This window comes from Mastomys coucha, unplaced genomic scaffold (genome assembly GCF_008632895.1).
Source record: "Mastomys coucha isolate ucsf_1 unplaced genomic scaffold, UCSF_Mcou_1 pScaffold14, whole genome shotgun sequence".
In the NCBI taxonomy this organism is placed as follows: domain Eukaryota; kingdom Metazoa; phylum Chordata; class Mammalia; order Rodentia; family Muridae; genus Mastomys; species Mastomys coucha.
Window position 1 is genome coordinate 43,982,826 of NW_022196896.1, and position 21,909 is coordinate 44,004,734.

Genomic DNA, 21,909 nt, shown 5'->3' on the forward strand with positions numbered 1-21,909 from the left:
AGCCAAGGCTATAAAGAGAAACCCTGTCTTGAAGAACCAAAATAAATAAATAAATAATAAAGAAAAAAGAAAAAAAGAAATTCTCCACTGAAACCTCTTGGGGCAGGTCCTCACAGTTTAAATCACTCTCAGTAACAGTCTTCCATGTTCCTACTAGGATATCCCATTAAGTCCCATTTAAAGTATTCCAATGCTTTTGAAATCAAAAGTTCCCAAAATCCACATTCTTCCAAACAAAAGCATGGTCAGGCCTGTCACAGCAATACCCCAATTCCTGGTACCAACTTCTTTCTTAGGTTTACTGTTGTGAACAGACACCATGACCAAGGCAAGTCTTATAAAGACAGCATTTAATTGAGCCTGGCTTACTACTGGAAGTTCAGAGCTTTAGTCAAGTATCACGAAGGTGGGAGCATGGCAGAATCCAAGCAGGCATGGTGCAGGTGGAACTGAGAGTTCTACATCTTCATCTGAAGGCTACTAATAGAAGACTGGCTTCCAGAGAGCTAGGATGCGGGTCTTAAAGCTGGCACCCACAGTGACACAGCTACTCCAACAAAGCCACACCTCCCATTAGTGCCGCACCCTAGGCCAAGCATATACAAAGTATCACAGAAAGAAAGAGAGAAAGGAAGGAAGAGAGAAAGAGAGAAAGAGAGAAAGAAAGGAAGAGTGAAAAAGAGAAAGAAAGAAAGAGAGAAAGAAAGAAAGAAAGAAAGAAAGAAAGAAAGAAAGAAAGAAAGAAAGAAAGAGAGAGAGAAAGAAAGAAAGAGAGAGAAAGAAAGAAAGGAAGGAAGAAAGAAAGGAAGAGAGAAAGAGAGAGAGAAAGAAAGAGGGAAAGAGAGAAAGAGAGAAGGAAGGAAGGAAGGAAGGAAGGAAGGAAGGAAGGAAGAAAAAAGTATGAGTCTGGAGAGAAAACATGAGAGAATAGCTCCAGAGACATTAATTTGAAAAGAACCTTGAAATTCTAGTATTTTACTTGCCACTACTAATACCACCAGCCTTTTTCCAGCCATCATCATCCCTACCTTGAAGCCTGCAGAAGTGCTGCCTTCTTTCAGTCTCTACTGCTGTGATGAAATATCATGGCCATAAACAGCTTAGGGAAGAAAGATTTGATTTTGCTTATACTTCCATGTTGCCATCCATCACTGAGTGAAGTTGGGAGAGGAATTCGAGGCAGGAACATTGAAGCCAGCACTGATGCAGAGGCCATGAAGGACTGCTGCTTAGTGTATTACTCCCATTAGCTTGCCCATCCTACTTTCTTATACCATCCAGGACCACCTGCCCAGGCATGGCACCTCTCACAATGATCTGGGTCTTTCAACCTCAACCATCAATCAAGCAAATGCCCTACAGATTTGCTCACAGGCCAATCTTGTAGAAGAATTTCTCAACCAAAGTTTCCTTTACTCAATCGTTCTAGCTTGTGTGACCGTGACAAAAATTTAACCAGGATAAGTGCCTAACTAAAACCCTTGTCTCTCCCCTTTACCATGGGTGAGCCTATGGTCAACATAGTCTTCAAAGGGATCACTTTAAAGAAACTGTCAGAGCAGAGCACCCTCATGCTTCAAACCATGCTGAGGACTTTCTTTGCTCTGTAGAGTTCATATCTTTCTGGGGCACACAAGACTGCTCTGCCATGATTTTTCTGGGACACACAGGACTACTCTGCCATGATTTTGACTTTTGACTTTGTTTGGCATTGGTAGGTGCCCAAGCTTTAACTGTTGTCTGAGTCATGCACAGCACAGATACCACAACATTCAGCATTCTTGTTTAAGCTTTTATTTATACATTACCTTAAGAAACAATGCTCATCTACCACTTATCTGAGATGCAATATAGCCCTACAATCTCCTTCTTATTACTCACATTGTGTTTAAATTATTTTTTAAATTTTAAATATTAATTTATTTTATGTGCATGGTGTTTTACCTGTGTCTACTTATATACAGTGTCTGAGGAAGCCAAAAGAAACTATCAAATTCCTTAACTAGAATCATAGGTGCTCGAGCTAGTGTTTGAACCTCAACTTGAGGATCAACCAATGCTCTGAAGTGCTAAGCCTTCCCTCTAGATCATATACTGTTATTTTTATACATTTACTCCCTTCAAAAATGTAGTATAATTTTCTGCTTTGTTGTGTTTTTGTGTGTAATGACTTTCTTCTCTTAGACATGAGGGGAAACCCTTCTGACTCATGTTCAGCGGCATAGAGAAGTTTCCTTAGATCCTTCCTATCACACAGTAGATAACCAACAGTTATTTGTCAGATGAACCAATATATTTAGTTAGTGAGCCTGGAGGTATTTGTGGAATACAAAATCCACCATGCCTATTTGTCTTAAGTAAATACAATATGCTCTGTAAATATCATTATAAGTATGTCTGCTGAGCTGAACAATATTTATTTAAAAACTAAAAGAAGTGAATGATATACATACCTAGCTTCTTTGAATTCAATAAAAGATACAACCATCAAGTGAGTATTTATAATAGCCTTCATATGTGCTTCAGTTAAACCTCCTAACTATGTTATAAAATCAATGTTATCATCCTCATTTATTGTTCATGAAAATAAAATTTGGAATACAAATAAAATTTGTATGATTTTCTTACATTTTTATTAAAAGTAAAATCTCAAACACTAGGTCTCAATTGTATATATTCTGCTTATATCGATGATAGAGAAAAATGACATTTGTTGCATCAAAACAATAAGAAGAAACACGAGCTGGGATCTGGCTCAGTGGATGAAGTACTTCCCATCCAAATGAGAGGACCAGCACTCAGTTCTTCAGAACAGGACCTGGGATCTGGCTCAGTGGATGGAGTACTTCCCATCCAAATGAGAGGACCAGTGCTCAGTTCTTCAGAACAGGACCTGGGATCTAGCTCAGTGGATGGAGTACTTCCCATCCAAATGAGAGGACCAGTGCTCAGTTCTTCAGAACAGGACCTGGGATCTGGCTCAGTGGATGGAGTACTTCCCATCCAAATGAGAGGACCAGCGTTCAGTTCTTCAGAACCCAAGAAAATACCCGGTGGATATGGTGACTTACTTGTAGTTACAGTACTAAAAAGACAGAGACAGGAATCCTGGAGCAAGGTGGCTCTCCAGAGTACTCTCTATCAGGAATCCCTGGGTGCAATTTCATTACTATGACTCAATGAAGAAGGTGGAGAGTGATGGAGGCAGATTCTCAGGGTCAAACTTGGTCTCTATACACATTTACACATGAAATAACTGAGGGAAAATTGGAGTAACTTAAGACATTTTATGTCAGTATGTTGAAAGTATTTACTATATATTCAATGTTAACAAACCCAATATTTGTATATACATATGTGTGTATGTATGTATATATACATACATGTGTATGGATATGTGTGTGTGTATGTGTGTGGTGCTAGGCATTTTCATCTTATCTATCCCAAACCTACAATTAAATGAATCTACTATAGAGATGGGAAAACTACAGTTTTGAGAAGTTAAGAGCAGGGGGAGTCAAGTTATAAGCCTCAAACTTAGACGAATACATAGAAAGTGTTCCTCAATATTACTACATTCACTTTGCTTTCTCAGTTAACAACAGTAAATTCAATTAACCTAATCAAATGATATTTGGTAAGAAATTTAAGAGTCTCTGGATTACTTTTCTTCACCCCTAAGAATTAGATGCTTGTTGTCTGATTGACCTTTCTGTGCTCAGCTGTGAGGCTGGAAGTGGTAGGGTCCTAGGCACAGCAACGCAGCACTCTGGGTGCAATGAGGTTAGCAGCTCCATCCCAACAGGGCACTTCATGTCCTCCATAAAGGCTAATGATTCTTTAGGACCGTATCTCCGCAGAAGCAGTAATGCATCTTTAATAGATGTTTTGCAGCCACTGTCTTTCTTTAATGTACAGTAAAAATTCATTCATTGGTCAAAGTATTTTCTACTTTTATAGTTACTTTTTTTCCTGTGATTAAAGTATCTGAAGGAAACAAGTTATGGGAGTTAGGACTGAGTTTTGGCTCATGACTTCAGAGAGATTTAATTCCATCAAGGGAAGAAAAAACACAGCAGGAGAAACTGTGTTGGGAAGTATGAGCATGAGGTGCTGGCTTACATTGCTGTATGAAGCCCAGGAAGCAGGAGGTGTAGGTGAGAAACATAGGAGGGTATTGATGTTGGGCTCTATTTGGCCCTGGTTTGGGCCTTGAGGACAAACCTGAACCTGGTTCGAGTTTTGTAAACTGTCTCAGTCAATTCCGTACTGGAGTGACTCAGCACAACCTGCTTAAGCCTGCCTTTGCCTAGCTCCTGCTGATGTAGAGTAACTGTAACTGTTGGTTCCCTTAGTCACCCCATATCCTTCATCAACTTTCCCCTCTCCCTATGCCATCTCACCTCAGCAGAAAACTCTGCCTCCTCTCTCAGCCCTTTACAAAGAAAAGATTGATACAATAAAACGAGTTTCTGCTTGGACAGGCTCCCTGCTGGGGTGGTTATTCTCTGGAGGCAGGAGATCCGAGCCACAACACTCACCCTCCCGCTCAGCCCCTAGAGAGAGGCTCTGCTGGACGAGTTCTCTCCCTCTCTCACCTGGTTCTGTCAGCTGAGAGCCTGCCTGGCATATTATCTTCAAAGGCTTGCTCTTAGTGGCCCACCCCCACCAGGCCCCACATATTAAAGGTTCCAGAGTCACCAAATGTAGCACCACTAGTTAGGACAAGTATTTCTAATATGAGCGTGTAGGGAATTCAGAATCGTATCACTGCCATCACGATCACACTTGTAGTCACTGAAATGTGTGGAAAATCAAGTCATGACATATTTCAGAGTTTTAGACTAAGAGTTGGGCATCTGACACCTGAGAAAGCAAATTCCAAGTTCTCAAAGCCACTTCACTAAACCCCAAAGTCCCTTCAGACCCCAAGCCTGTACAGAAGTCAAGGTTAGGGGCTTAACAGACAGAAGGAGGTGACAGTATTTCATTGCTTCTCTTTGTTGGCTTGTTATTAGCACTAGGAAAACAGAGAACGAAGGAAAATAGTACTCATTCTATAAGTATGTGATAGCTAAAGATTGAACCTCTAATAATACTCATAATTTTTAAATTATGTCATTTCACTTTCTTTTTTTGTTTCAAAATATATTTTATTTATTGTTTATTTAAATTTATTGTATATTAAATATTTTCTTTATTTACATTTCAAATGATATCCCCTTTCCCGGTTTCCTCTTCTAAAAAAAACCCCATATCCTTCCCCTCTCCCTGCTCACCAACCCACCCTCTTCTGCCTTCTGGCCCTGGCATTCCCCTACACTGGAGCATAGAACCTTCACAGGACCAAGGGCCTCTCCTCCCATTGATGACCGACTAGGCCATCCTCTGCTATACATATGCAACAGGGGCCATGAGTGCCACCATGTGTACTCTTTGGTTGGTGGTTTAGTCCCTGGGAGCTCTGAGGGTACTAGTTAGTTCATATTGTTGTTCGTCCTAAGGGGCTGCAAACCCTTCAGCTCCTACCCTGTGCTCAGTCCAATGGATGGCTGTGAGCCTCTCTGTATTAGTCAGGTACTGTCAGAGCCTCTCAGGAGACAGCTATTATTAGGCTTCCATCAGCCAGCACTTGCTGGCATCCACAATAGTGTCTGGGTTTGGTGATTGAATACGGGAAGGATTCCCAGGTAGGACAGTCTCTGGATTGTCCTTCCTTTAGTCTCTGCTCCATAATTTGTCTCTGCAACTTCTTCCATGACTATTTTGCTCCCCCTTCTAAGAAGGATCGAAGTGTCCACATTTTGGTCTTCCTTCTTCTTGAGTTTCTTGTGGTTTATGGATTGTATCTGAGTATTCCGAGCTTCTGCGCTAATATCCACTTATCAGAGAGTATATACCACGTTTGTTCTTTTGTGATTGGGTTATCTCACTCAGGATGATATTCTCCAGATCCATCCATTTCCCTAAGAATTTCATAAATTCATTGTTTTTAATATCTGAGTAGTACTCCATTGTGTAGATGTACCACAATTTCTGTATCCTTTCCTCTGTTGAGGAACATCTGGGTTCTTTCTAGCTTCTGGCTATTATAAATAAGGCTGCTATGAACATAGTGGAGCATGTGTTCTTATTACATATTGTAGCATCTTCTAGGTATATGCCCAGGAGTAGTATAGCTGGGTCCTCAGGTAGTACTATGTCCAATTTTCTGTGGAACCACCAAACTGATTTCCAGAGTGGTTGTACCAGCTTGCAATCCCACCAGCAATGGAAGAGTAGTCCTGTTTCTCCACGACCTTGCCAGCATCTGCTGTGACATCTGAGTTTTTGACCTTAGCAATTCTGAGTGGTGTGAGGTGGTGTGAGGTGGTGTGAGGTGGTGTGAGGTGGTGTGAGGTGGTGTGAGGTGGTGTGAGGTGGTGTGAGGTGGTGTGAGGTTTGCTTTGATTTGCAATTCCCAGATGACTAAAGATGTTGAACATTTATTTGGGTGCTTCTCAGCCATTCGATATTCCTCAGTTGAGAATTCTGTTTATCTCTGTACCCCATTTTTAATAGGGTTATTTGGTTCTCTGGAATCAAATTTTCTTGTGTTCTTTGTATATATTGGATATTAGCCCTCTCTTGGATATAGGATTGGTAAAGATCTTTTCCCAGTTTATTGATTGCCATTTTGTCCTATTGACAGTGTTCTTTGCCTTACAGAAGCTTTGCAATTCTATGAGGCCCCATTTGTTGATTCTTGATATTAGACCCTAAGCTAATGGTGTTCTGTTCAGGAAATTTTCTCCTGTGCTTATGTGCTGGAGGCTCTCCCCACTATTTTTATTAGTTTCAGTGTATCTGGTTTTATGTGGCAGTCCTTGAGCCACTTGGACTTGAACTTTGTACAAGGACACAGGAATAGATCAATTTGCATTCTTCTACCTGCTAATTGCCAGTTGAGCCAGCACCATTTGTTGAAAATGCTGTCTTTTTTTCTACTGGATGGTTTTATATCCATGATCAATGATCAAGTGACCATAGGTCATAAGTGTGTGGGTTTATTTCTGGGTCTTCAGTTCTATTCCATTGATCCACCTGCCTGTCACTGTACCAATACCATGCAGTTTTTATCACAATTGCTCTGTAGTACAGCTTAAGGTCAGGGATGGTGATTCCACCAGAGGTTCCTTTATTGTTGGGTATAGTTTTCACTATCCTAGGTTTTTTTGTTATTACAGAAGAATTTGCAAATTGCTCCTTCTAACTGTATGAAGAATTGAGTTGAAAATTTGATGAGGATTGCATTGAATCTGTAGATTGCTTTCAGCATGATGGCTATTTTTTATTATATTAATCCTTCCAATCCATGAGTATGGGAGATTTTTCCATCTTTTGAGATCTTCGATTTCTTTCTTCAGAGATTTGAAGTTCTTGTCATACAGATATTTCACTTGCCTAGTTAGAGTCACACCAAGGTATTTTATATTATTTGTGACTATTGTGAAGGCTGTTGTTTCCGTAATTTCTTTCTCAGCCTGTTTATCCTTTGTGCAAAGGAAGGCCATTGTTTAGCTTAAGTTAATTTTATATCCAGCTACTTTGCTGAAGTTGTTTATCAGGTTTAGGAGCTCTCTGGTGGAATTCTTGGGTCACTTAAGTATCCTATCATATCATCAGCAAATAGTGATAATTTGACTTCGTCCTTTCCAATCTGTATCCCTTTGATCTCCTTTTGTTGTCTAATTGCTCTGGCTAGGACTTTGTAGGGAGCCAGCGGGCTACAGGACTTCAAGTACAATATTGAATAGGTAGGGAGAGAGTGGGCAGCCTTGTCTAATCCCTGATTTTAGTGAAATTGCTTCAAGTTTCTTTCCATTTAGTTTGATGTTGGCTACTGGTTTGCTGTATATGGATTTTACTATGTTTAGGTATGGGCCTTGAATTCTTGATCTTTCCAAGACTTTTATCATTAAGAGGTGTTGAATTTTGTCAAATGCTTTCTCAGCATCTAATGATAAGATCATGCATTTTTTTTCCTTTGAGTTTTTTTATATAGTGAATTATGTTGATGGATTTCTGAATATTGAACCATCCCTGCATCCCTGGGATGAAGCCTACTTGATCATGATGAGTGATCATTTCGATGTGTTCTTGGATTCAGTTTGCAATAATTTTATTGAGTATCTTTTGATCGATATTCATGAGGAAAATTGGTCTGAAGTCTGGTGTAATTCTGATAGGTCTACCTTTATATGTTACTTGACCTTTTTCCCTTACTGCTTTTAGTATTCTTTCTTTGTTTAGTGCATTTGGTGTTTTGATTATTATGTGATGGGAGGAATTTCTTTTATGGCCCAGTCTATTTGGAGTTCTTAGACCAAGTTCTATTAGGCTTCTTGTATGTTCATGGCTCGCTGTCTCTCTCTCTCTCTCTCTCTCTCTCTCTCTCTCTCTCTCTCTCTCTCTGTCTGTCTCTCGCTCTTTTCGGTTAGGAAAGTTTTCTTCTATCATTTTTGAAGATATTTACTGGCCCGTTAAGTTGGAAGTCTTCGCTCTCTTCTTTACCTATTATCGTTACGTTTGGTCTTCTCATTTTATCCTGGATTTCCTGAATGTTTTGGGTTAGGATCCTTTTGTATTTTGTGCTTTCTTTCACTGTTGTGTCAATGTTTGTATGGTATCTTCTGCACCTGAGATTCTCTCTTCTATCTCTTGTATTCTGTTGGTGATGCTTGCATCTATGACTCCTGATCTCTTTCCTAGATTTTCTATCTCCAGACTTGTCTCTCTTTGTGATTTCTTAATTGTCTCTACTTCCATTTTTAGATCCTGGATGGTTTTGTTCGATTCCTTCACCTGTTTGGTTGTATTTTCCTATAATTCTTTAAGGGATTTTTGTGTTTCTTCTTTAAGGGCTTGTACCTGTTTACCTGTGTTCTCCTGTATTTCTTTAAGAGAGTTATTTATGTCCTTTAATTCCTCTATCAGCATCATGAGATATGATTTTAGATCCAAATCTTGTTTTTCCAGTGTGTTGGGGTATCCAGGACATGCTGTTGTGAGAGTATTGGGTTCTGATGATGCCAAATAGTCTTTGTTTTTGTTGGTAAGATTCTTGCGTTTGCCTTTCACCATCTGCTAATCTCTGGTGTTAGATGTTCTTGCTGTCTCTGGCTGGAACTTGTTCCTCCTGTGGGTCTGTAAGCCTGTGTCAGCACTCCTGGAAGATCAGCTCTTTCCTGGTAAGACCCTTGCTCAGAGGGCTGTGCATCAGCCTTCCCTCTTGGGTGTAGATGGATGCAGGAAGGACCCTGTCCCAGCTGCTCTGCTGCTTCTGCGGCCTGTGCTTCCTAGCTGGTCCCGCCTTAGAAAGTCCTTTGTTTCACTGTCTATTGCTGTAATAACACGCCCTGATAAAAGCAACTTTCAGGTAATAATTCTAGGCCATATACATCATAGCAGGGAAGTCCAGGCAGCAGGTACCTGAGGGTAGCTGCTCATGTCACATCCACAGACAACAGCGGGTAGAATTAAATTAGTGCATGCAAGGGAGCGCTCAGCTGGCTTTCTTCATAAATCCAGGATTCCATGCTGTAGGTAATAGTGCCACCAGCAATGGGTGGGACTTCTCATCTCAATTAAAATAATCAAGATAATTCCCCAGAGACATAAACGACAGAAGTCAGCCCAATCTACAACAGTTCTTTACTGGGACTCATTTCCCAAGAGACTCTAGCTTGTGTCTGGGTGACCATTAAAAGTCACCACTCTAGAGGCCAAAAAGTACTTATTCCATCAATCTGTGTCATGGTCATTCTATATTAACTAGATTTACCAATTAAAAAAGCGCCAGAGAAGTCTCTTCCATTTAAAGTAATGAAATTGGAGGCAGGTTGGATAACTACAATGTAATTATTATTCTAAAACTAGTACAGACCCATTTCCTGAAGCAATTATCAGAATGGTTTCTGAATGCTGCCTGATTTTTATTGGACCACTCTACTAAATCTCCATTAGAGCAATCTTGATTTTGTTTTAAACAGGGAACATTTGCAAACTGATTTAACAGACAGTTATTGAATATTTACTGTGTGCCAGAAACCGTTAGGTGTGTATGATGATAAGAGTTAGATAGAGTTTTACCATAAAGAATTAGTCTTGTAAGGAAGCAGGCAGTTCAAGAAATAATAATGGTGAGATTAATAGTGTAGAAGTAATTATAAAAGACACCAAGCCTATCTCAATTATATAATTTTTTCTATATATGCAAAGAAGCCAGAAGAAGTCACACTACTGTTTAGCGACTATTTACAATGTCATAATAATACCATTTCTGAAGAGAATAAAGCACTAAAAAGCAGAAAATCATACCGTAAATCGTCTCCTATCCCCATGCCCACACCTCCTGTGAATACTAAAGTCCAGCCCCTCTTAGCCTCCTTCTCCATAGTCATTGCTTGGGTCAGACCCCAATTCTAGCAGGTACTCCCCTACTTAACCAAGTCACTCTTCCCATGGTTACATGTAGGCTGAAGGTGAATCCACACCTGCACTACTGCTCCTGGGATCTAATCTGTCTTGTCTCATCCTCAACTGTGTAGCAGGAAACCTGCTGTGATCTCTCTTTACTCTTTGACCCTAGCCCAGTGGATCACAAGGAGCTTCTCTCTCAACATTCCACCCTAAACCCACACCAGTATCCCAGCCTCCAATTCTAAAAAATATTCCCTGAGAAAATACCACGTTAGCAGGCCAGTCAAACAGGCGACACACTGGAAGAACACTCTGAAAATTCAGGGAAAAAATAAAACATTCACCCAACAAAGACAAATCCAGAAATCAGCACCTAGAGTTATAATCATCACAAACCCAAATGCATAGACACCAATCTAAAAACATAATAACAGCCAAGAGAATATGTCTCCATTAGAGCCAAGCTATCTTACCACAGCAGACCCTGAACATTCCAACATAGCTTAACCACAAGAAAAAGACTTTTAAAAACCAACTACATGAAGATAATAGAGGCCTTTTAAGCGGAAATAAATAAATCCCTTAAAGAAAGCAGAAAAACCACAAACAAACTGTTGAAGTAAACAAATAAAACCACTCAAGACCTAAAAATGGAAATAGAAACAATGAAAAAAACACAAAGTGAGGATATTCTGTAACATAAAATTTTAGGTATTTGAGCCAGGCAGTGGTGGCGAACACCTTTAATCCCAGCACTTGGGAGGCAGAGGCAGGCGGATTTCTGAGTTTGAGGCCAGCCTGGTCTACAGAGTGAGTTCCAGGACAGCCAAGGCTACACAGAGAAACCTGGTCTCAAAAAAACAAAACAAAATTTAGGTGTTTGAACAGAAACTACAGAGGCAAGCTAAATCAACAGAGTACAAGAGAAGAAAGAGAGAATTTCAGATGTATAATAAAGTAAATGTTTGTATCACTCAAGGAAAAAGTTAAATTAAAAAAAAACCCTGAAACAAAATATTTAGGAAATCTGGGACACTATCAAAAGGCCCCAAACTGAGAATAATAGGAACAGAGGAAGAAAACCAGCTCAAAGGCCCAGAATATATTTTCAACAAAATCACAGAAAAGAATTCTCCTAATATAAAGAAGACAATGCTAATAAAGGTAAAATAATTATATAGAATACTACATAGACTACACCTGAGAAGAAAGTCATTTGCCACATAATAGTCAAACACTAAACATACAAAACAAAGAAAATATTAAAAGCTGCAAGGGAAAAAAGACCAAGTAACATATAAGGGTAGATTTATCAGAAGTCTATCTGATTACTCATTGGAATCTCTGAAAGACAAAAGGGACTGGACAGATGTAGTACAGAGTCTAAGAGACCACAGAGAGCAGCACAAACTATTACAGCCAGTAAAACTTTCAATCATAGATGGAGAAAATAAGATATTCCATGATAAAGTCAAATTGAAATAGTGTCTATCTACAAATCCAGGCCAACAGGTACTAGAAAGAAAACTCGAACCTAGTGAAGTTAACTATACCCATAAAAACACAGGAAATAAATAATCCCACAACAGCAAAATCAAAAGAAGGGAAATACACTCCATTGTCACCACCACCACCACAAAAAACAAAATAATAGGAAGCAACAATCACTGTTCTTTGGTACCACTTGTCTGAACTCCCTAATAAAAAGACACAGACTAGAATGGATAGGAAAACAGAATCCATCTTCTTGTTGGATCCAAGATACACATTTCAACAACAAGTATAGACATTAACTCAGTTAAAAGATTGGAAAAAGGAATTCCAAGCAAATTGATCTAAGAAGGAAGGTGATGCATCCATTTTAATATCTAACAAAATAGACTTCAAGCCAAAATGAATCAAAAGTGATAGGGAAGGACACTACCTACTCATCAAGAAAAAATCCACCAAGATGACATTTCAATTCTTAACATCTATTTGGCAAACACAAGAGCACCAAAGTTTAGAAAAAAAACACCACTCCAGCTAAAATCAATATGAACCCTCACAATACCTTCATTCTTGCTAGTACCTCATTCTTGCCAATAGATACATCATGCAGACAGAAATTAAAAGAGAAGTACTGAAGTTAGCAGAAAGGATTAAGTAGACTTTGTCCCAGAAATACAAGGATGGTTCAATATGTAAAATCCAGTAAATGTAACCCACCATATAAACATACTAAAGGACAAAAATCACATGATCATGTTATAATGCAGAAAAGGCCTTTGACAATACCCAACATCAAGAGATTAGAGATGCAAGAACATACCTAAATATAAGGCAGTTACAGTAATCCTGTAGCCAGCATCAAGTTAAATGAAGAGAAATTCAAAACAGTTCCACTAAAAGAAGGGACAAGACAAGGTTGTCCACTTTCTCCATATCTATTCAGTATATAATTGAGGTCTTAGCTAAATTAATAACATAAGTGAAAGAGATGTAGGGGGTACAAATTGAAAAGAAAGAAGTCAAAAGTAACATTGAGGATGATAGCATAGTATATGTAAATGACCATAAAAATTCCACCAGGGAGCTGCTATAGCTGGTAAACATTTTCAGCAAAGAAGCTTGATATAAGATTAATTTAAAAAATCAGTAGTCCTTCTGTATACAAGTGATAAATGCACTGAGGGAAAAAACCAGGGAAATAACTAACACCTTTCACAATAGCTTCAAATAATATAAAATATCTTAGGATATCTCTTACCAAGTGAAAGACTTGTGTGACAAAAATCACGTTTGTGATGAAGAAATTAGAGAAGACATCAGAAGATGGAAAGTTCTCCCATGCTTATGGATCTATAGAATTAAGATAATAAAACTGGCCATTCTAGAAAAACCAATCAACAGATTCAGTGCAGTCCTCATCAAAATTCTAACACAAGTTTTTACAGACTACTAGAAACGGTGTATAAGGAGACTCAGCTGGTCATCTCTTGTCACCAAGCATGGTGAGAAGAATTCAATTGAGTTGTTGGCCAGGAGGTTTCATGGAAATTCCTAAACAACACAGGCTGTTGATAAGACAAGACCTGGTCTTCACCAGGTTCTCTGCATATATAGTACAGCTATTAACTTAATATTTTTATGGGACTTCTGGCCATGAAGTATGTGTCTATGACTCTTGTGCCTGCTTTGGGGACTCTTCTACTCCTGTGGGATTGCTTTGTTAAACTTTGGTATGATACTTTTGCTTCATCTTATTATATTTTATTTTGTCATGTTTGGTAGTTACATCTTAGAAGTCTGTCCCTTTCTAATAAGAGTCAGAAAAGGGGTGGATCTTAAGGGGAGAGGAGGTATAAACAAACTTGTAGGAGTAGTTGGAGGGGAAGTTATAGTTAGGATATATTGTATGAGAAAAGAATCTATTTTCAATAAATGAAAAAATGAACAAAAATGCTTTGGAAGTTCATTCCATACTCTTTGCTCCATTGCAGTGTGTCTCTTATAGTTTAGGACATGTTCTCTGATCATGTTATAAGTCATTTAGGGTGTAGAGGCCCCATTTCTTATACTGTCTTCTGGTCCAGAGCCTTTCCATGAAGCGTGTGTACCGATAGATGCAAGTTACTTGAACGAGTCAGTGAATTGGTGGCTAGATAGCTGACTAGATACATGGATGTGTGAGTAGGTAGATGAACAGGTGACTAGATAGATGGATGGGTGACTAGCTCAATAGTGACTAGATAGAGGAATGGGTTACTAGATCGATGGGTGGGTTAAAGGAAAGGTAAGTCCTCGGCCCATTGATAACTACATTATTTCTCTAGAAAATGCAAATATTTTAATATAATTACTGTAGTTGTTACACTTTAGTTTTAGCACAGACCCTTTTTCTGTAAATTAGAGTAAAACAGAAAACCAGCTCACTTAGCTTTGCTGAAATAATGAAAGAAAACTCCTATAAATATCTAATAGAAATAATAATTAAATTAAATAATAAATAGATTAATGACTCATGTCATTTCAAGGAAAAATGTATTAAAAGCTTAGTGATGAGTTATATCACTTTCATAGTACACAAGGCACTTCCATTTTAGCTTTGCCTGTAAGTCAGATTATATGTGTATTTCAGAACTTGATCAGAGAGCAAGCATGATGGACTTTTATCTATGTGAAGTCCAGTGGAAAAAATATCCAGAACCCCATGCTTAAAAGTTGTTCAGAATTTCAAGATGATGATGTCATATCCCAGAGGCCTTTGAGTTCAGGCCCCCATGCATCTGGCAGTTCTCAGGCCATGATGTGAATTCTACTTAATCATTCTTTTTTTTTTTTTTAATAAACTCTGTGGTTATATTTTTTTCTTGTTTGGTTTGCTTTTGTTCTTTGATTTTTGCATTAGTGTTTGCCTGTATCTCAGGGTGCTCTGAAATGCACCACTCAGTCAGTTTGGCCTGAACTCTCTATTTTGAGATTCTCTTGTCTCAGTATCTTAAGTATTGTCATTATCCAAGTTCACCAAACCTGATAAAAATGTTGAATAAAATAGTATGCTTAGGATTACTTAATGTTGGCCATAAGGTTTCTATTCCATGGTTATTGCAGATGTGTTCTACTGCCTGTATTACCCACTCCCTAAAACTCTAGTATTTTTTTGTATTTCAATATCTTAAGAGTGTTGCAGCAGTGCTTAAGAACACTGGCTGCTCTTGCAGGGACCAGGGTTACTAAACAACCAGTGTACTCATGCAGCTCACAACTGGCTGTGACTAGATAGAGGAATGGGTGAGTTTAGTTTATTGGATCTTAGGGGATCCGATACCCTCTCCTGGCCTGGGGGAAGGGAACATCAGGCAGACAGCTGACTCTCAGCTTCTCTCATAGTGGTCAATAGATCTTGAGAATTTTCTCTTTATCATTTGGTCCCATATTCTGGCTTACTAGCCCTTTAGTAGATTCAGTTGGGCCACTCTACATGACTTACTATGAAGCTTTTTGTCCAATCAGTTCTCAAAAATTATTTCTCTGGGCTGAAGTTACTGCTCAGTTAGCAGAGTAATTGCCTATTACGCATGAAACCTGTGTTTGGGCTCAAATAAAGCAGACACATCACATACTTCCGTCATCCATGCACTCACAATGAGGAGGCAGGAGAATTGTGAGCTTATACACACACAACTCACACACTCATACACATACATACACACTCACACTCTCTCACACACACTCACACATGCACACTCACACTCAGAAACACATTCAACACACTTAACACACTCACAAATTCTCACACATGTTACACTAACACAAAAATACACATGCAAACACAAGTATACTAACATACATGCACACTCAAATACACAAACACATACAGAAATTTTCACACACACTCATTACACACACAAACACTCATACACATTCACACACACATACAACATTCACATATATACTTGCATTCAAACACACTCATACACACTCAAATACAGTCATACTCACTCATACTAACACATACAGACACACTCACACACATACTCATACTCACACACACTCACACATACACACACATAAACTCACACAGCCACATAAACACATACACACACTCACACAGTGACACATAAACACACATAATCACACACACTCACACACTAACACACACATACAAACTTCCACATACAGACACAAACATACTCATACACATACAATCACACGCACTAACACTTATATACACTCACACACGCACATACACATACACAATCACACACAATCATACATATACTTACACACATGTTATAAAAAACACAATCATGCAACCCACTCAAACACAGAGACAAACACATACAGTCACAACCACACACCACTCACACTTACACACAGTCACACAAAAACAAACACACACTCACACCCACATATTCAGCCACTCAAACACACTCACACACATTTACATCACATACACAAACTAACATACATACATTCACACCTACTCACACTCTTACCTGCACACTCACACACATACTAACATAATACACTTATACAGACACACAACTCAAACATACACTTATACACAAACACACAGTCAAGTCACACATTGTCACATACTCACACTTACATACACTCATACACATCCACAGAAACTAACTCACACATACTCACACACAAACACACTCACAGACACACTAACTCACACACAAGCAAACACACACATCACACACAAACACAAAATACATACTCATATACATATTCACACATTCACAATCTAGCACACTCACACATTCCTACATATATACAAACAAACATATTCACACACACTCACATACCCACAAACAGACTCACAAACACTCACATACATAGATACTCATTTTTTGTTGGAAATTTTATCATGGTATGCTTATTTCTACTTCTTAATTTACTCATTACCATAACACTTGTGAAATGTGACACTTATTTACACATTTTCTCCAATGTCTGTGATTCATCAGGTACTATACTAGACAGACTTTTTTAAATTTTATATATAGTGTGTATATTTTATTTTATAGTCAGAAATAATGGGTAGAGATAGAAGAGCATTCTCATAAAAGTCTAGACTGTCTTCAACTAGAAAACAAACTTTATCTAAGGAAAATATAATAAAGTTTTGTGTTTATTTAGAGTGTTGAGACCTGGACTTTGATGTTTTGTAAAACCTTTTGTGCTTGCTCATTGGGGAGGTAAAACCCTGGTAGAAGCTTGCATAGCTTATGTTAGGCCCTAAGACTAATTTTCAGTACCTGAAACAAACTTCTTGTATCTCTATACAGTTCTAGGTGATTGTTAGGAGACTCAGTACTTAGATATAATTCTTGGTTTAAGTCATTCTTTGCCTGTTACATTTTTCCTCAATTGACTAGCAGGTAAAACGTATGAAAAGCCCTTGTTTGAGTCAACACTTCTTCCATAAGTAGGGCTGATTTACTGGCACTCTATACAGTCAGCTTTCCTAAGGGCTCTCACAGCTAAATTTGTTCAGAAGCTTCATCAATGTTGATTATAGCTTAGAAGCTATAGCATAAGAATTTTGATTTAATTGCCTTTAAACTATACCTGTTTCTTCATGAAGTATAAACTTGCACTAAACAAGATAGAAAAAATTACTACTGAATGTATCTCTCTTCTGTATAATTAGTTTGCAAGGTTCATTTTGAGGTATCAAGTGATACCTCCCAGGTCTCACTTCTCCAAAAGACATGCTGGGGTACAGCAGGCAATGAGTAGGCTGATGGAGCAGCCACTTGCAAGACTATCAGTATCTTCTCATAGGCAGAAGCCCCATGGAAGATGGTTACATGGTCAAGAAAACAGCAGGAAGTGCAGTAGAAGTTTACAGATGCCACGTGTTAACTATAAGATAAGCCAGCCTAAAATCAGCAAGAAATAAGAAAGCTGGCTCAGCGATAGGATGATGTAGAAACAACTGGAAAGATAGAATAGGAATAAATGAGTAGGCACATGGTAATAGCTCCAATTTCATAGCCATGGTTAGAACCTTGGATACAAAAGACACATGACCCAATTCAAACTAGCTAAAAGTTACTGCTTTCCTTAAGTGGGTGTCCAAAATGCTTGGTTCAGCACTGATTGAATGGGTAGTGTCAGCCTTTTGCCTTTCCTCTTGTCTCGGTGACTGTGAGAGCAAGATGGCAGCAACTGCTTTGGTCTCCATCTGTAAGAAGTAAGGGTAATCTCTTAAAGATCATCAGAGAAAAGAGATAAAAGCAATTAATACATATCTTTTTGAGTTCCATCATCCACATCAGGTCACATGCCCCAAAGCAATTGCTGATAAAGTGACTCATTCCATCTCCTGGTCAACAGAGCTCATCTCTAGATGTGGTGTTTGCTTACTGTAAGGCCCTCTCTGGCCCATGGGATGTGCACAACCTAATAACACAATGAGTTGCTTAAAACATAGGTTTTATCTTCCACTACAGGAGTTAAATTTCAGAATATTTGAGCAGTGAGGATCTGCCTGTTGTGAGAGGAAAAACAAAATGTGCCTTTGGAAATAAATATTTCCCTCTTTCATAATGTAATTCATTATTTTTATTATGGAAATGATCTTGCTCCTTTTATAAAAACTATAAATATTTATAAAAGCATAAAGAAGAAAATACAATTCTATATGTTTTCACCATTGTCACTGTCTACAGAAGCTCCTGCTGATTTGTTTATGTCAGACTCCTGGTTGCTAATCACAGAAACCTAAGTTAATAGAACTTCTCAAAGAAAATTAGCAATTTATGTAGAGCCCACTGGCAATATGACAAGGACAGTGACCTGAGAAAGACAGGAATCCCAGAAATTAGCATGGAAGAAATTCCACCCTAGAAGCCCTTGGCTCTGTGAAGGTTCTATGCCCCATTGTAGGGGAATGCCAGGGCCAGTAGAGGGTGGGGTGGCAGGCAAGGAGAGGGGGGGAAGGAACAAGGGTTTGTTCTTGTTGTTGGTTTTTGACTTTTGGGTTTTTGGGGGGTTTTTTGGAGGGGAAACTGGGAAAGGAGATATCATATAACATGTAAATAAAGAAAATATCAGCAGAGCCTGAAGATGCGGCCCTGGTAATGGCAGGCCCCAGACAGCCGTTCTCCAAAACTACAGCCTGTGAGTCTGCAATAGCATGTCAAGCCTGACTTCACATCTGGGGAAACAGAGATCATATTCAGTACTTAGTGCCTGAGTCAGCAGGACAGAAGAGATCTTGAGCAAGATATGTGCTGGGTGAAGTGGGTTCTCCACATTGATCATTACTGACAGCAGCATGAGCAATCAGGATCAATATAAATAAATATACATTGTAAGCACATAAAAAAATAAAAAAAGAAAAAGAAAAAAATAAAAAAGAAATTCCACCCTTATCCTTTCTTCTCATTCAGGCATCTTGTAACCTTGACCACCACACAGCTTCCAACTCCATCCTCTCTTGCCATCAAAACAACCCATTTCTTTCCAGAGTTAAAGTGTTTCCTTGAGTTCCTGCTGAGAGTCCATTTTTGGTCTAGTCATAGGTGGTGAGGAATTATTATTCTCTAATAATAAGAACTCAGCCTTAAATGTAAGTAGTGGGTCATTTTTTCAGAAAAAGATAACCAGTGCCAACTGGGCATGTGTCCCCAACATATGTTATTACTGATGCCTGTGCTAAGTAATTACTATACATGGCTGGTACCACAGATGTATGAGTCTCTCTGTAAAAATATATGCCATGGAGACTATTCTAAAAGTGAAATTGCTTTTAAAACAAAAAGAAATCCAGGTGTTACACCATGAATTTCTCTCCTATATTATAATTGCTTGAGAAACACCACTTCAAGGGGCTGTGTAATAATCCTTGTAGCAGATGTATTATGTCTTATTTGTCAAACAATTGGAGAACACATATTAAGAGCATTTCCAATACCTTATCACATTAAGTAATGTTTAAATAGAACCCTGTGTAAAGTGATTTTTGTGTTTCTGGTGAGTTACTCCCATAGAGTGGAATAAGATTGGGTGATCCAAAAATTTTGATGTACATTGTTAGCTTGTTTTCTAGAAAGGCTTGCTAAGTTCCATTTCTTATTATTATGATCAATAATAGTTCTCTGTGAAATACATCCCAGAGAAGTTGGTGTCTAATCATCCAGAGACATTTCCTTCATTGGCAATGAACTATCATCAACTCAAAACAAAAACTGATGTTTCTCAAGAAATTATAATCACATTTTAATTTTCATGGGTGCTGAAGAATCTATTCTAAACCTTTTTTTCAAGCAGAATTTCCAGATGTTGCCTCCATTCTATACCCAATTAAACAGGTAGGGATTCATTGTTCCAAACTTTCTTAGCTTCGGGCCAATCACGAAATGGTCAGATACTGTCTTTCTGGTCTTAGAACAGTGTGCATTAGAAGGGGCTAATGTTTTGATAAATGTTCCAAGCAATAATGATCAGAAGCAGGACTTTGAAGAACACTGGGCCAGTCTGAGTAAAAATTTCTTAAGTGAACCACCAAGAAGTCAAAGTCAGAGCTCTGTCTCTTACTTGCGGCTGTTCTAGGATGAAGAGGAAATGTGTTCAGAAAAGTGCTGGGATTGTAGCCCTTGTGTGTCATCCTAGATGTCCTGTGAAACCAAGAATATCTATAGAGTGGGCTTGGACATTCTCAAGAGGAAGGTTGAAAGCCTGATGGAATTATAAAGGTAGAAATGATTCTGAGCATTTTCTCGGGTATTTCAGTTTGTATTCCTAAATTAAAGCTAGCTTTACCTGATAACAGAGAAACTAAGCACAAAAGTCAAGAAGTATAAATATTTAGTATTCATGAAAGAACACCAGATTGATACCAACAACATTGCCCATCTGGACTTTCATGCTGTATATTATGGTTGTAAGATAAGTGATACACATCTGCACTACTTTATGGATTATCCTTGTGGAGACTATTATCATGTATTTCTGTGAATACATGTTGCCTAGCAATTATCAGTAGTGTCATATCAAGCTCTCTGTTTATGCTTGGGTCATGGACTGCTCTCATATCTTCTGTGATCAGCATGGTAGCGTGATTTCAGCTGTTCACCAGTTCTCTGCCCTGCCTACAAGCATTCTTTCTGGAAGCTAGATATTGTCCATATAGAACTCATTCAGTCAAAAGCATATAAAGCTATATGGTATTAGAAGGGCTTTGACTAGCAGTAGTATTAGATATTACCTCCTGAGCATTGGCCGTTAGGACATACCAGGTTCACCAGGAACATCTCTATCATGAATATGATTTCAGCAAGGCTGAACCATCTGAAATAGGTGGAAAAGATACATACACAGAAAATACAGAACAAGGATGTAGAGTTGATCTCTGTGAAAGGGGAGGTCACCTCTATGAAAAAGTTTTAGAAGAATATAAGAAAAAATAATAATATCTCTAAAAAAAATTATTGAGCACAGTCACCATTATCAAAATCTCCAGGGTCTTTCTGACAACCTGGGGCTATAAAATATCACTGTTGACAGCCAAAAAGGTTCCCTGGAATGAGCTATGATCACCCTGTCTTTGCTTTTTGTTGCCTGCTGTCTTTGGCTTTCTGTTAGAAAACAGCTCACAATTTTCTTTGGAAAATACAGCAGTTGTAATTCAAGGTGGTGGAGATGAGAATGTTCAGTTCAGACCATTTTCTGTGGCTTCCCCACAGCACTTGATCCCATTAACAACTTTAGTTTCGCCTCTCAAAGCTAAGAGGCAGCGGAGCAAGTCTGCAGCACAGCCTATAAAGCAAAAAGTTAGCACTTTGAGACTGCCTAGTTTACACCAATGACAGGATTGACATCCCTGAGTTCTCTTCACACTTTCACCTTAGAGAACTTGGCTAGATTCTCCTCCTCCTCGTCGTCTTCGTCCTCGTCCTCCTCCTCTTCATCCTCCTCTTCGTCGTCCTCCTCCTCCTCCTC

General features: G+C 38.7%; 1 pseudogene; it reads left to right on the plus strand.

Moving 5' to 3' along the window:
- Positions 1–20,911: 20,911 nt before the first annotated feature.
- LOC116089380 lies at positions 20,912–21,697 on the plus strand (annotated as a pseudogene).
- The last annotated feature ends 212 nt before the right edge of the window (positions 21,698–21,909 follow it).